The following is a 15837-nucleotide window of genomic DNA, read 5'->3' as shown; positions in this document are numbered from 1 at the left end:
CTCTGTAGTGTAATCTTCCACAATGACATGGTTTCTTTCAGAACAAATCCTTCTTTCATGCCTAAGATTTCATACAGTGTAATATAAACTGGTCTCCTGAACTTGTTTTCTTTCCAAAATATTTTCATAAAGCAGAATGCTTGCTACAATGCATGGGTGTCCACATGAAACTTAAGTTTTATTCAGACAGAAAACAAAACTGTCAGGAAGGATTCACAGTGGTTATATCCTTTTCTGCCACAAAAGAGGGATCATAAAGTTTCTAAGGCCTCTCTTCCTTCTGGTTGTCACAAACTGTTATTTTCTTTCATCAGACTCATAGCAAATCCCTTCAGTTTACTAAGGTCTATACATCTAGAAATGTGGTTCCATCATAAACGTTTTTTTAAATGCTTCTGCAGATATTTCTGCAACAGCTACTTGGACATCATTGAACACCTTTTCAAGACATTGTGAGATGGACATTGCTTCCAGATCTAGAGTGGCTTTTAGAATTGCCATTCTCTGAGGTATTTTATGGTGAAGATATACGCAACTGATATAGCCTGGGACTCTGTCCTGAGAGTGAAGGAGTTACAACCTCCTACATATGATCCTAAAGTTGCACATTAAACAAAATGGTAGATCTATGGAGTAACTGCAACTACTTTGCAGAAACTCTCTGATGTCCCCTGGCATTTTAGGCCATCAGAGGCTTGCAGACAGTGCCGTATATGTTTCTAATGTGGTTTCTTTTTGTTTAGGTTCTTGATTCTGGGCTTCAGGATCTGCAGATTGGGCCCTACAACAGTTGCTGAAGTTGCTCCTAGCATCTCCAGCATGGAGTATCATGAGAAAGTAGGAGGAGTTAAGGTGGCCATGGAATATCATGAGAAAGTAGGAGGAGTTACAGTGGCCTGGGAAAGTTTTAGTCGCTGAGGTAACTTTGTAAAAGTGGTCTTAGTCCTTAAAGTGAATGAGATGCGGCTACCTGCACAGACTTCCTGTTGTTTGTAATTTACAAAATTAATGGGCATAACAGAGAATCTTGCTCTTCTGAATGAATTTAAACACTAAATTAGTGCCAACAAAGGGATGTCATTCTTTTGACAATAATTATAATGGCACAATGAGGCTGGTATTGGGCGTGGTTAGAAATAAGGATATGCTGTTGAATTAATTAACATTAAGCCACCAACTTAAAGATATTTTTCCCATTACAGTAAACTCGGTTAACCAGAACTCAAGCAAGCAAAAAATAGAAGAAATACAGTGCAGTTTTCATGTGTTGCACTTTGTGAACCCCCACCCCCAGAAACATTCTTTACATTTTTAGAGTTTTAGAGTTTTAAAAAGGAAGATAGGAATAAATTCCCTCTTTCCCCAACCTAAGAACAAGTCAAACCAAACAAAGAGTCAGGTCCGTTTTTAATAGTAACTCTCAAGCAACCAGAAACTACAGTTATCCAGCATCTACCAATCCCCATGGGTGTCAGTAAACTGAGAGTTTACTGTAGTTTGATCTATGAAACGTAAACATTTAAGCTAAACATTGTGAAAAATAAAGAAAAGCATACAACCATTTATGAAGTACATACAAGTTACAGACATCAAAAAAAAATGGAAGCAATTTTCATCTCTTCTGGTGAAGTCTGAGAATATAAGAACTGACAGTGTTATTTGATTCGGCAGATATTTACAACGTTTTTACAAAAATGTATTTTATATAATAGGACTATAGGTTTAGACTCTATAGTACAGAAGGAGGGAGCTCTGAATATAACTCAGGTGACCTGTGTTCATCTAGTAAGCTTGCATTTGAGGCACCAATGTAGACAGAGGGAGCCCTGGCTATGACTTAGGTAACCTGGTTTCATCTCATAAGCTTGCTCATATGGAACCACTATGAAGGACAGGAAGGGCAGCAACATTTTCCCATCATGCCTATTCCAGGAGCAGGGATGGCAGCCCTGGTAGTGACACTGGAGTATGCAACTCATTCTTACAGAATACCAGGGTACATACTTAGCCATATCAGCAAGATAATGGGGTGGGAATTCCTAAGGCAGCGAGTATAATGCACTGGGATGTCACAATCTCCTGTCAGGCAACAGGAGAGCATGAGGTTAGGTCCAGGTGGTCACAACTGGCTCTGAATATCCAAAACTGAAGAAATGTTCCAGTGCTAGATGTCCTGCTCTCCATAGAAGACATAAATGTACATTTTGCAAAAAAAGTACTATACATTATTAATTTTTGATTATTTATAAAGAAATAATGTGCCTTTAAATGATGATATGCTTAAAAGCAATAATTTTTTAACTCTCTTTTGGTATGGCAATGTTTAAAACAACTTATTTGCTACAACTGAAATTTAAAGCAGCCATTAATCTGTAATTACAGTAGAAATCTCACAGTGGTATTTATTGTATTTAAAAAAACATCTTGATTCTGCTACGTATGACAGTTTTAGAGACCTAAAACAATCATTGCTGTAAATTCCTTTTATGGGGGAATTTGGTATTATTTATGAGTTCATTTTGTCTACAAGCCACTGAAATGCAGTGGTCAGAGAGTAGCATCTGGATTCTTATCTGCCAACAAATAACTATGCAAATAAAAATCAATAGCACATGAACAGGAAATCATTAAAGATGCTGTTAAAGTACATGCTGAAGCTTTATACCAGCTGCTAGGAAGGTCAAGCAGTGACTGAATTAACGCCAGTGATAACTATCTTGTCTGGATACAGCATACAGGATAAAAGATCTGCAGTTACAACCCTGTTTCAATAATGCATCTGTGCAACAAACAAAAAATAATAAATAAATAAATAAATAAAAATAAACAAGAGATTTTAAATGTAAAACACATTCTATTGATATTGTATCTGAAAATTTCTGATTAAGAGTCAAACATAGCATTAGACGAACATTTTCTTAGCAGCAGATTTAGAAATATTGCAGAAACATTGAGAAATGCCTTAAACAGGCATCACAATATAAAAGCAAAACAGCATTCAATTTTTGTTTAACATTGTGCTGCCCAAGGCAGAAATATGAAAACCACTGTGGTTATGTAGTCTTCTCTTTCGGCTGTTCCTGTTAGGGGTCACCACAGCAGATCATCTGTTTCCATTTCTTCTTGTCCTCTGCATATTGCTCAGTCACACCAACCGCCTGCATGTCTTCCCTCACCACGTCCATAAACCCTATCCTAGGCCCTCCTCTCCTCCTCTTAACCAGCAGCTCCATCCCTAGCATCCTTTTCCCAATAAACCCATCATCCCTCCTCAGCACATGTCCAAACCAATGCAATCTCACCTCTCTGACCTTGTCTCCAAACCGTCCATCCTGAGCTGACCCTCCAATACACTGACTTCTAATGCTGTCCATCCTTGTCACACCCATTGCAAACCTTAACATCTTAAACTCTGCCACTTCCAGCTCTGACTCCTATCTTTTTGTCAATGCCACCATCTCCAACCCATACAACACAGTTGGTCTCACCACCCTCTTGTAGTCCTTCCCTCTCACTCTTACTGGCACCAGTCTGTCACAAATCAATCCTGACACTCTTCTCCACCCATTCCTCCCTGCCTGTACTCTGTTCTTCACCTGTCTTCCAAGCTCACCATTACTCTGAACTGTTGAGCCCAAGTACCCAAACTCATCCACCTTTGCTAACTCTACTCCCTGCATCCTCACCACTCCTCTATCCTCCCTCTCATTCACACACACATATTCTGTCTTAGTCCTGCTGACCCTCATTCCTCTCCTCTCCAGAGCACATCTCCACCTCTCCAGGTTCTCCTCAACCTGATCCCCACTCTCACTACAGATCACAATGTCATCTGCAAACATCATAGTCCATGGGGCCTCCTGTCTGATCTTGTCTGTCAACCCGTCCATCACCATTTAAGAAAAGGCTCAGAGCTGATCCTTGATGTAATCCCACCTCCACCTTAAACGGATCTGTCACTCCCACTGCAGACCTCACCACTGTCACACTACCCTTGTACATATACTGTACCACTCTTACATACCTCTCGGCCACTCCTGACTTCCTCATACAACACCACATCTCCTATCTAGGCACCCTATCGTATGCTTTCTCCAAGTCAACAAAGACACAACGCGACTCCTCCCGATCTTCCCCACATTTCTCCATCAACAGTCTAAGAGCAAACATCACATCTGTAGTGCTCCCTCCTGGCATGAAACCATACTGCTGATCGCTAATCATTACCTCCCTTCCCAACCTAGCTTCCACCACTTCCTCCCACGACCTCAAGCTGTGACTGACCAGCTTTATCCCTCTGTAGTTACTACAACTCTGCACATCATCCTTATTCTTAAAAATAGGTACCAAAACACTTTTTCTCCACTCCTCAGGCATCCTCTGACTTTCCAAGACTTCAGTAAACAATCTGGTCATGAACTCCACTGCCATTTCTCTCAAGCACCTCCACGCTTCCACTGGCATGTCATTCGAACCAACAGCCCCTCCATTCCTCATCCTCTTCATAGCTGTCTGCACCTCCCCCTCATGTGGTTATGTAGTAAATTATATAAATCACGGTACTTCTTATGATTGAAATGTCAAATGTAAATAGCAAAATCACAAGCAGCAGAAATGTTGAAAACTAATGCCCAAAATAAGGAAGGACAAAAAAGTGAAATGTTAAGTGCTTTTGTGGGGGAGTACAATGCCCAGAACTACCCCAAATGCCCCAATGCATGGTTGGGGCAAACCCTCATCAATCACAAACATATAAATATCAACTCCTTTCTAACATCAACTCAAAAAAGGGAGAAATCTCTCAAAAGGCAATAATTAATATCATTGAACATTTAGAGACTTGGGAACACAAACTGACTATAGACTAAACTTTGACCACCATGTGTCTACCATGGTAGGGAAGGCATTCTGTGTTACACACCTTATTAGCAAAGGCATTACCTCAAGAGCAAAAGAGGTCATAACTCTCCTGTACTCAACCCTCATCAGGCCAAAAATTGAGTACAAAGCTCCCATTAGTATGTACCTTACCAGGCACCTGCAGCAACTTGAGAGACTTCATATATTTCTAACCAAGAAAATTCATGGGCTCCAGCACATGTCATATATTGACAGACTGAAGTCACTGTCACTGTACTCAGTAGCATGAAGACTACTTAGAGGAGACTTGTGCCTGGCCTACAGAGCAATCTCGGACCCATACCTAATGAAAATGCTGCACATCTGCAAGTCAAATGTGACAAGGGCCACCCAATCCAGGGACCTTAACCTGGCCTGCGACATAAATAAGACCTGCTGGAGAGACAAATATGTCTCTCAGAGGTTGACACTCCTCTGAAATAGGCTACCAGTTCACATCAAACAGAGCTCCTCTATGACCCTGTTTAAGTGTAGCCTGGATGACTGGATGGGAACCCCGTAAATTATTTTCAGGGGTTTACCTACGACCCTCCTAGATATTGGCAGTCATTGCTATCTAAAATCTTGAGTTTAGGCATGATTCTTATATTGGGTTTCTCCAGTATTATAGGGAGTACACATGTCAGGGCTTATAAAGACCTTTGGGTCAGTAGTCAAGTAACCACTTATGAACCTATAAAAATCACTCCAACAGTGCTTTCCTATAGAAAATAACAATCAGCATTGTGTGGCTCAGTGTCTTTGGGCTGTTGCTCCTCTAAGAATTTCATCTCTACCACCTGCAAATGTATTGAAATATATCGACACAGATATATTTCATATAGCTATATGTATGGGTTGGCATCACTTAGTCAATTTAAACAAAAATCAGTTTCTGTTTTGCAGATAAACTTTGGTTGTCAAAATAGAATGTTGATAGTTGTGCAAGACTAGAAAATCCCTGGGGTTCTGGAATGTGCCCTTTCCCTAGGAACTATTCAAGGGCAGAGATGGAATAAATAATTAGCATGGGGATGTATTTGTGCAGAAACACTCTTAAAGTTTGCATGTTCTGAGGAGTAACCTCAGAGCATGAGCAGAAGCATGTCAAAGTTAGTGTGATGCTACAGCTGTTTGAGCTTTGCCCCTATAATCACACACACACACACACACACACACACACACACACACACACACACACACACACACACACACACACACATCTATATATATATATATATATATATTTATATATATATATATATATATATATATATATATAAATACATACATATATATACAGTGTATATAAAATGTTTATACACCCCTGTTAAAATGCCAAGTTTTTTGATATAAAAAATGTGACCACAATAAATCATTTCAAAACTTTTTCCACCTTTAATGTGACCTATAGCTTGTACAATTCAATTGAAAAACAAACAAATCTGTTAGGAGAAAAATAAAAAATAAAAAAATATAATAAACTAGTTGCATAAGTGTGCACACCCTTAAACTAATACTTTATTGAAGTACCTTTTGATTTAATTACAGCATTCAGTCTTCTTGGGTAGGAGTCTATCAGCATGGCACATCTTGACTTGGCAATATTTGTCCATTCCTCTTTGCAAAAGGGCACCAAATCTGTCTGATTGTGAGGGTATCTCTTGTGCACAGCCCTCTTCAGGTCACACCACAGATTTTCTATTGGATTTAGGTCTGGGCTCTGGCTGGGCCATTCCAAAACTTTAATTTTCTTCTGGTGAAGCCATTCTTTTGTTGATTTGGATGTATGCTTGTGGTTATTGTCATGTTGAAATATGACATTCCTCTTCATCTTCAGCTTTCTAGCAGATGCCTGAAGGTTTTGGGCCAAAAGTGACTGGTATTTGGAAATGTTCATAATTCCCTCCACCTTGACTAAAGCACCAGTTCCACCTGAATAAAAGCAATCCCAAAGCATGATATTGCCACCACCATGCTTCACCGTGGGGATGGTGACTTTTGGTGATGCAAAGTGTTGTTTTTGCACCAAGCATACCTTTTGGAAATGTGGCTATAAAGTTCAACCTTGGTCTCATCACACAATAACACATTTCCCACATGCTTTTGAGAGACGATGTATTGTTTTACAAATTTTATCCAGGCTGGGATGTTTTTCTGTGTAAGAAAAGGCTTCTGTCTTGCAATCCTACCCCATAGCCCAGTCAGATGGAGAATACGGGAAATTGTTATCACATATAGTGCACAACCAGTACTTGCCAGAAATTTCTGCAGCTCCTTCAGTGTTGCTGTAGGTCTCTTGGCAGCCTCCCTGACCAGTTTTTGTCTTGTCTTTTCATCAATTTTGGAGGGGCATCCAGTTCTTTGCAACGTCACTATTGTCCCATATTTTCTCCACTTTTTGATGACTGTCTTCACTGTGTTCCATGGTATATCCAATGCAGTGGAAATGCTTTTGTACCCTTCTCCTAACTGATACCTTTCAACAATGAGATCCCTTTGATGCTTTGTAACCTCTCTGCGAACCATGACTTTTGCTGTAGCAGGCGACTGAGTAAATGTCAGGAAAATCCTGCTAGGACAGCTGAACTTTATTTGGGGTTAATCAGAGTCTATTTAATTGATGACAGGTGTGTACCCAAGAAGGCTAAATGTTGTAATTAAATCAAAAGGTGCTTCAACAAAGTATTGGATTAAAGGTGTGCACACTTATGCAACCTGCTTATTGTATGTTTTTTTTTATTTTTTATCTTTTTTCCCCTAAAAGATTTGTTTGTTTTTCAATTGAATTGTGCAGGATATAAGTCACATTAAAGGTGGGAAACATTTTAAAATGATTTATTGTGGTCTCATTTTTTTATATCACAAAAACCTGGCATATTAACAGGAGTGTGTAAACTTTTTATATACACTGTATGCATCTATATATATATATATATATATATATATATATATATATATATATATATATGGTTCTACCTGACTTCGTCGACAGCGCAGAAGACCGACATCGAATCAGAAGATCGAAAGTGAAGAAGACCGACGCCGATGGCAGAACATCGACAATGCAGAAGACCACGACGGATGACAACACCAACGCCGAGGATGCCGACATGGGAAAGGCTGTGTGTATATCTTAGTGACGGGGCGTTAGGTCAGTAGGCAGGTAAGTGTGGAGATTGACGGTCTGTGGGGATAGGGGTGGGTTAAGTGAGTTAGGGTTAGGGGGGATATGGGTTAAGTGAGTTAGGTTAAAGTGAGTTAGGGTTAGGTAAGTGTCATAGTGACGGACCTTAGGGTTAGGGTAAGGTTTAGTGTGGGCTTGTAAGGATTTTGGTGTGCTTGTGTTGTGTGTGTGGTTTGTGGAATGGGGATGTGTTTTGTTTTCAATTGTTATTGTGGTGTGTGCAGTGTATGGGGTTTCGTGTTTGTGTACCGTCGGTTATTTAGTTGGTTATGTGTGGTTTCGTGTTTATGGACTGTCGAATATGTGGTGTCGGTGATGTGGTTGTCGGTGTTGTGTGGTTTCGACTATGTCAGGTAGAACCATATATATATATATATATATATAAATATATATATATATATATATATATATATATATATATATATATATATATATATATATATATAGGTCTACTTCTGTTCAACGAAAACATATTTTTTTGAAAAACAGAAGTGGGAACCTATTTCAGTAAAAGTGCACTTAACGGAAATTGCACTTTTGCGAACACCAGTTCACCAAACCGGACATCAAAAAAAAAAAATGCAAACACTCTTTTGCAGGGTCAAGCCCACCTGCACCCCCCACACCCATCCTACTTATATATACTAACTCTTAGAATGTACTACAGTGGGAAAACGGGTATATTTCCTTATCTCCACTTTACTGTGCTTCGGTGGTACAGTGTTTGTTTTTTTATATCAGGTTTGGTGAACCATTGTTCATGAAAGTGCACTTTTGGTTAAGTGCATTTTTGCTGAAATGGGTTTGTACTTATGTTTTTTGAAAAAACATGTTTTCGTTGAACAGAAGTAGACCCATATATATATATATATATATATATATATATATATATATATATATATATATAAATATATGGGTCTACTTCGACCCATTGAAATTACACTTAATTGAATCTCACTTACCCATTCACAGATATTTGAAACTACACTAATCTGATTTTTTTTTTTAATTTCTCCAAGTCTTTTGGGTTTCTAATACCACGTCAGGAATGGACCCCATTCCTAAGTCAAAGTATGATTAAAGTTTATTTATTAATTTTTTTTATTTTACATTTGTTGACCAGGATAGTCTTTCTGGGTGTGAGCCCATTTTCAGCAGAGGCCCAGGGAGAAAATCTCCAATAAAACAAGAACAACATTGACATGTACAGTATCGGTTTTACATAGAATTTAACAGAAATATCTAGAGACAATAAAGAAAGTACAATATACAAAGGTGGAAAATTATTAAAATATAGTAAAGTCATATATGTGTATATATATATATATATATATATATATATATATATATATATATATATATATTTTTTTTTTTTTTTTTTTTTGAGGGCAGGAGGCCATCTTTAGTTGATCATTTGAGTATACTTTAATACGTGTACATATGTATACCCTTACAAAAAAAAATTATCAAATTACACTCTTATTGTAGGTAGCTGATATATTGTTTCAGGCGTTGATGTCAGCCAGAACTGCTCTTTACAGCACCCATTATGTGCCCAGTAATGACTCCTTCTGCAATTCGTATGCAGTGACAATTACTGGCAACATATCGAAATATAATTGTGAATTCTTTTTTATAAGACCTTTTACTCCTACTACTGCTAGAACTGTCTGGGTATCTTTCTTCTAAATTGCCCTGGTTTCTGCCTGAAAATCCTAATATTTTATGACTTTGTGTCCCTCTGTATGTAAAACACTGTAGTCAGTGGGTGTAGCAATTTCAATAATCAATGCTACTTTTGTCTTCTTTTCATGGACTACTATATCTGGTTTTCCTGAATCTTTTTTTTTTTTTTAACTGCTGGTATTGTATGATCCCATGTGATATAAATTTCATCATTTTCTATGATGCTTTGTGGCTCATATTTCCAGCATTTTCAACTACTTCAATATTATAATGTTTGCACAATCCCAATCCAACAGTCTTGCCACATTATTATGCCTTTCAGTATACGGTCCTGCTATTAGTATATCATAACCAGCTACAAGATGTGCAACTGTTTCGAATTCTGTTTTACAAAACTTACATTTGTCTGTTTCACCCACATGTTCAAAAGACTTTGTAAACCAATGCATACATAATTCACTGTCTTGGGCTGCCAAAATTAATCTTTTGTCTTGTGGTTTAAATTCACCTTTCCTTAACCATTTCTGCATTCAGTCCAGAGCAACATGAGGTTTTTCTAAGACTTTTCTATATTCGCAGCTATATTTATGCATTTCGATATTTCTTGCCTTCTCATCAGATCCTTTATCTTATATTTTTTCTTTTGTTGTTTGGCACATTCAGGTGCTGCCTGCTTTTTATCTACTTCTGGTTTGGTTCCCATTCCTGTTTCAGGCTGATATGCTTCTACTAAACTAATCAGGGAAGTCACTTTAGACTTATTCTCCCTGTGTTTCAAAACTTTCACTACATTTGGGTCTTGTGAGGTCAGCAAATATGTATGCAGTCTCACAATTGCAGATCTAGACATGTAATCAATTTCAAAGAGGCCCATACCTCTTCAGAATGGGGAATATATAATCTTGGTATGTATTGATTTTTATAAATCATTTGATGAGCATGAAGCATCCTTCTTGTTTTCCTGTCCAACCAATCCATCATCTTTTGGGGCCAGTCAACCACTCTAAAACAGTAAGTTAGGACAGGAAGCGTAAATTGATTTATATTAATTTTAGTGTTCTAAACTATTCCTTACTAAGTTTTATTCACATTTGTTCATGTTTTATTGTTGATCCTTTATCAATTCCCAAATATTTATACACTCCTGCTTGCTCAAGTTTTTTTATATCACATTCCTGTCCCAAACTGATGCTTTCTTGGTGCTGCAGCTTTCCTGCTTTAAATGTTGCTTTTGCACATTTATCAAAAACAAATGAGATTCTTATATCATCTGAAAATGTTTTAACCACTTACAGTTGTGCTTTCAGTTCCTCACCTGATGAATTATACAGTTTTAAATCCTCTACAAAAAGAAGATAAGAAGTTTTTGCATGTTGTTGTTTTCCGGGAGCCAAATTATAGCGATGACCTAATCTGTTAAGTCGACGGCTTAATGGGTTAAGGGTAAGACAAAAGAGGAATGGTGACAGAGAGTCACCCTGAAATATTTCCCTTTCAATTTTTATCCTTGGAATAATAATTTTTCTTTTATCTTGGCTTAACTGCAAAGTGGTCTGCCACTGTTTCATGATTGCTGTAATGTAATCAATCAGTGTAGGGTGTATCTTATACATTTTTAAGCACTCTTTTATTCAAGAATGTGTGATACTGTTAAACGCTTTTATGTTGACTATCCATGCCATACTTAGATTCAATTCCTTTTTACAGTTTTCCATTGTGACTTTATTTAACAGCAAATGATCCTTTGTTCCATATGACTTTCTTTTATTGTCCTTTTTTTTCTATTGCCATGATTATGTTTTCTTCTAAATGACTATGAACTCTGTCGGCATTAACTCCAGTGTATAGTTTATATGTCACCGAAAGGCGAGTAATCGGCCTATAATTTTTAGGATAGCTTACAGGTTCACTGTTATGTAGGAATATTGTTTGTCCTGATGTTAACCCGGCTGTTGTCTGTTCGGGGTGCCCATATAAATAGTTCTTACTCATGGGTAAGCCTTTATGTAAAGATGTTAATACTTTTAGGCAGATGTTAGGTACTGCATCTGAGCCTGGGGTTTTCCAATTCAGAGCGTTTCTTAACTTTGTTTCAATTTCTCTGGCCATTACTTCATTCCATTTCATATCCTGTACAGTTGAACTTTTTATTCTTTCTTTTACTTCTTCTATCAATTTAGCCTCATTGTTATATTCCACAGGCTCTTCTAGATATTTATCCAAAATGTATCTGTTTCTTCTTTTTTGGTGGTGTTTCAATTCCTTTTGCCTTGTTTCGCAATTCTCTATAAAACTTTTTATGGGTCATCAATACATTGCTTATTTTGTTCTTTTCCTTTATATTTATCTGCATGTGTTTTTCTGCCATTGCTGATATTTTTGGTTTATTATTTGCAATAGCGCATGATAGATCCTGATATTTTTTGATGTTGCACATTGCTTTTATCACGTCTATCTTTCTGAGTATTTTTATTGATTTGTTCCTTCTTGTATACTCTTCTAACAGTGACACTTCTTGTCTTAATTGCTTTATAGTTTTCTCTATTCAATACTTCCATGATAATGTTTGATTTCTCCCCTTCCTTTCCCTTACTACCCCATGTTTTTGTGGTAAGACTTTATCTGTTATTAATTTAGCTGCACAGTAATATATCCTGTTTACTTATTTTATATCATAGGAAGCTCTAGGGACAATCCTAATTACTGTGTTCATTTGTTTTTTCAGACTTCTAATTTTTTGGATTTAATTGTCTTTCTGTAGTCTACTTCATTGATCTTAATATGTCTGCCCATCTCCATTAAATCAAGCAGCTCTTTTCTTACATCATTTTCTTCTAAACTGAGGGCACATTCTTTGTTCTTCATTTCCTGAGGTACTCTATTGAAAGTTCCAGACCATCTTCCTGTGCCACATTCTCTTCAGTTTCATCCATTGTCATCCATTGCTCTTTCATATGGAAGCTCACTTTGCTATCTCTCCAGAACATTGACCGCATCAGAGTTGCCACTGTTTCCTGCTCCTTCACTTGATGTGCAATTTCAACTAAATGTTTGTACTAGTTTCCTTTAAAAGGCTCCAAAGTATGTTCATATGGCAACTGATCAGACATTTCCTGCTCCAATGTTTTTTCAGTAATTTGGGGATCCATTGCTCTATTCAACTGTGATGTTATCTGAGTTAGAGTTTCTACACTAAATCCTTCACTTCACAAGCAATCCATAACCTCAGTTTCTATTTCTTTAACTTCTCCACTACTAATCTGCTTTTCTACTTTTCCTCTTTGGTTTCTTATTTTTTGTATTGTTAAATGTTTCATATCCAGATGCCTTTGCCTGTATTTCTCTTCAAATATCTTTGGTGCTCCTCTTTTTATATTGATCAGTTTTGATTTCTCCTTTGCATAAATATTGTACCATATTAAATATCTTTTTATTTACCATGTCCATATTTCTTCTTCAAATTTCTCCTGCTCCTACTGTTTCTTTTTACTTTGGGGACTTGTTTCATCATGATGTGATATAACCTGTGTTAGACTTTCTGCATTAAATCCTTCCCTTTGCATGTATTCCAACTTCATCTTCTATTTTTTAACTTCCACTTTATTAATCTTCTGTTCTATATTCCATCTTTGTGATCTTATTTTTTATTGTGAAGTTTTACATATCTGGATGCCTTTGCCAGTATTTTTCTTTAAATACTTTTGCAACTGCCTGTTTTGTGTTGATTAATATAGCTTTCTCCTTGGCATAAATATTTCAGCATATTAGATCTCACTTTCTTTCCCATGTCCATATTTCTGTTTTATACCTTTCAAAAGTCTCTAGATTTTGTTCTTTATATTTTTGCACTTTTTCAGTCACTCCTTTTTCCAAACAAGGTTTCTTGGTCTATATGATGTTTTTCATAGATCTGTTGTATTAGTGAACACAATTTTTTATTTGTAGCTTCTGACAGTTTTTTTCTTGTGGAAGTATTTTTCTTTCCTCTAATTTCACTCTTAATCTTTTTGTGCATCTTCTGTCTAGAATTTCTGGGTTTCTTGCATAATAGTAACAATACATAATTTCTTTCTTATCCTCAATAGTCCACTGTATTGTCTTTATGGCTCTTTTTTTGTTCTATAATTTTTTGGGGATTTTTGTGGACTGCTTCTTTCTTCTCCAACAAAGGAGCCATTTTCTCCCTGGGCCTGGTCTAGCCCCATTGTGGGAATGTTTCCATGTTTTGAGGATTCTACACTATCATTATTTCCAGTGCAGGCACCAGTGCGCCTACCAGGATTGGACAATTTTTTTATCTTAGGTCTTCTGCACCCTGTTATCTTTTTTATTGTTTAACTTACTTTTGTCCATTATATATGCTATATAAAATACAGTCTATATATCAGTGTCATCTTAGTGAGATTTTGTGAAAAACAGGGTGCACCTCATGAAAGCACTCAGCAAGACTTGAGGATGAATTAAATTTCAACAATACTATACTCCTTTGCTTGCTGACTTATCATCTCATCATCTCTCTATTTGGACCCCTATCTATATACCCCTATATTCTATATATATATATATATATATATATATATATATATATATATATATATATACATATATATATATACATATATATATATATATATATATATATATATATATATATATATACATGCACACACATACATACATCTCTCTCTCTCTCTCTCTCTCTCTCTATATATATATATATATATATATATATATATAGAGAGAGAGAGAGAGAGATAGATATCTATAAATATATATACATATATATATGTATATATATATATTATATATACACACACACACACACACACACACACACACACACACACACACACACACACACACACACACACACACACACACACACACACACATACATGCACACACACACACACACACACACAGACATATGGGTCCACTTCTAAATCTCGAAATACTGAAAACTCGAATTTCGCTATTTCGAGACCTGAATGTTGACACTACACAAAACCGAAACTACAAAACAAAAAAAATGAAAATATCATAAATATAAATAAAATCCAATCCTGCCCCCAAATAAACACAAATATACCACATAACTCAAACAAAGTAACATTACCATACATTTATGCAGGGGGCAAGCCCTCTGCGCCCCCCATGTGGGGAGGGGCTGCCTACACCACACCCCCACTATTTCTATATACCAACTCTGAGGTTGCACTAACTAAAAAAAAATAAAATAAACGCAGATGTACTATTACCTGCCCTACACTCCCATTGCAGTCATGTGTACACTCACTAATAACACCCACACATGCTACACATGTACTAAAATCAACACATACAGCACTGACACACATATACTTTGAACTACTTACCCCAATCTACCCCTAAAACTTCCCAGAAAAACAAAAAAAAACACATTTCTACCCCAAACCCTACAAAATTAAACACCTTCCTGAATCTCCATACATAAACGAACATCAGCTGCAATAACAAACATCCTTATAGAGACAGTACGCAATAACACACATATCAGAATACACCTAAACCACATTAAGGAAAAACTGCACTTTCGACATTCTGGTCTCAAAATACTGAAATTTAAGATTTCAGTATTTTGAGATATAAAACTGGACCTATATACATATATATATATATATATATATATATATATATATATATATATATATATATATATATATATATATATATATATATATACTAGATACCTCTATTATCTTTTTATGGAGATGTCCTGGGAAACAGTGGTAATGAAAATATGCCATGGATGTGGGCAATGAATTAGAATAGGAATGGAGAATATTGTGGCAAATGTAACTTGTAACTGTATAAAGATGTTTGCTTTGTTTAAAAATATATAATTTATAACAGTGCTTGCATGCTTGATTTTAATGTTTCACCTTCCATAAGATGAATTCTTTGCAAAAAAAAAAAAAAATCATGTTAAGTTTGAGGTATGCATGCTTTGTGATCAACTCTGCAAGTTAAATTTGAGGTTTTGTGCATTGCATTCATATAGAGCCATAAGTCAGTGAGAAAAATCA

Source organism: Protopterus annectens, chromosome 11.part0 (genome assembly GCF_019279795.1).
Source record: "Protopterus annectens isolate FY-2018-M chromosome 11.part0, PAN1.0, whole genome shotgun sequence".
In the NCBI taxonomy this organism is placed as follows: Eukaryota; Metazoa; Chordata; order Ceratodontiformes; family Protopteridae; genus Protopterus; species Protopterus annectens.
The sequence above is the reverse complement of the archived record's forward strand: the minus strand, read 5'-3'. Positions refer to the sequence as shown.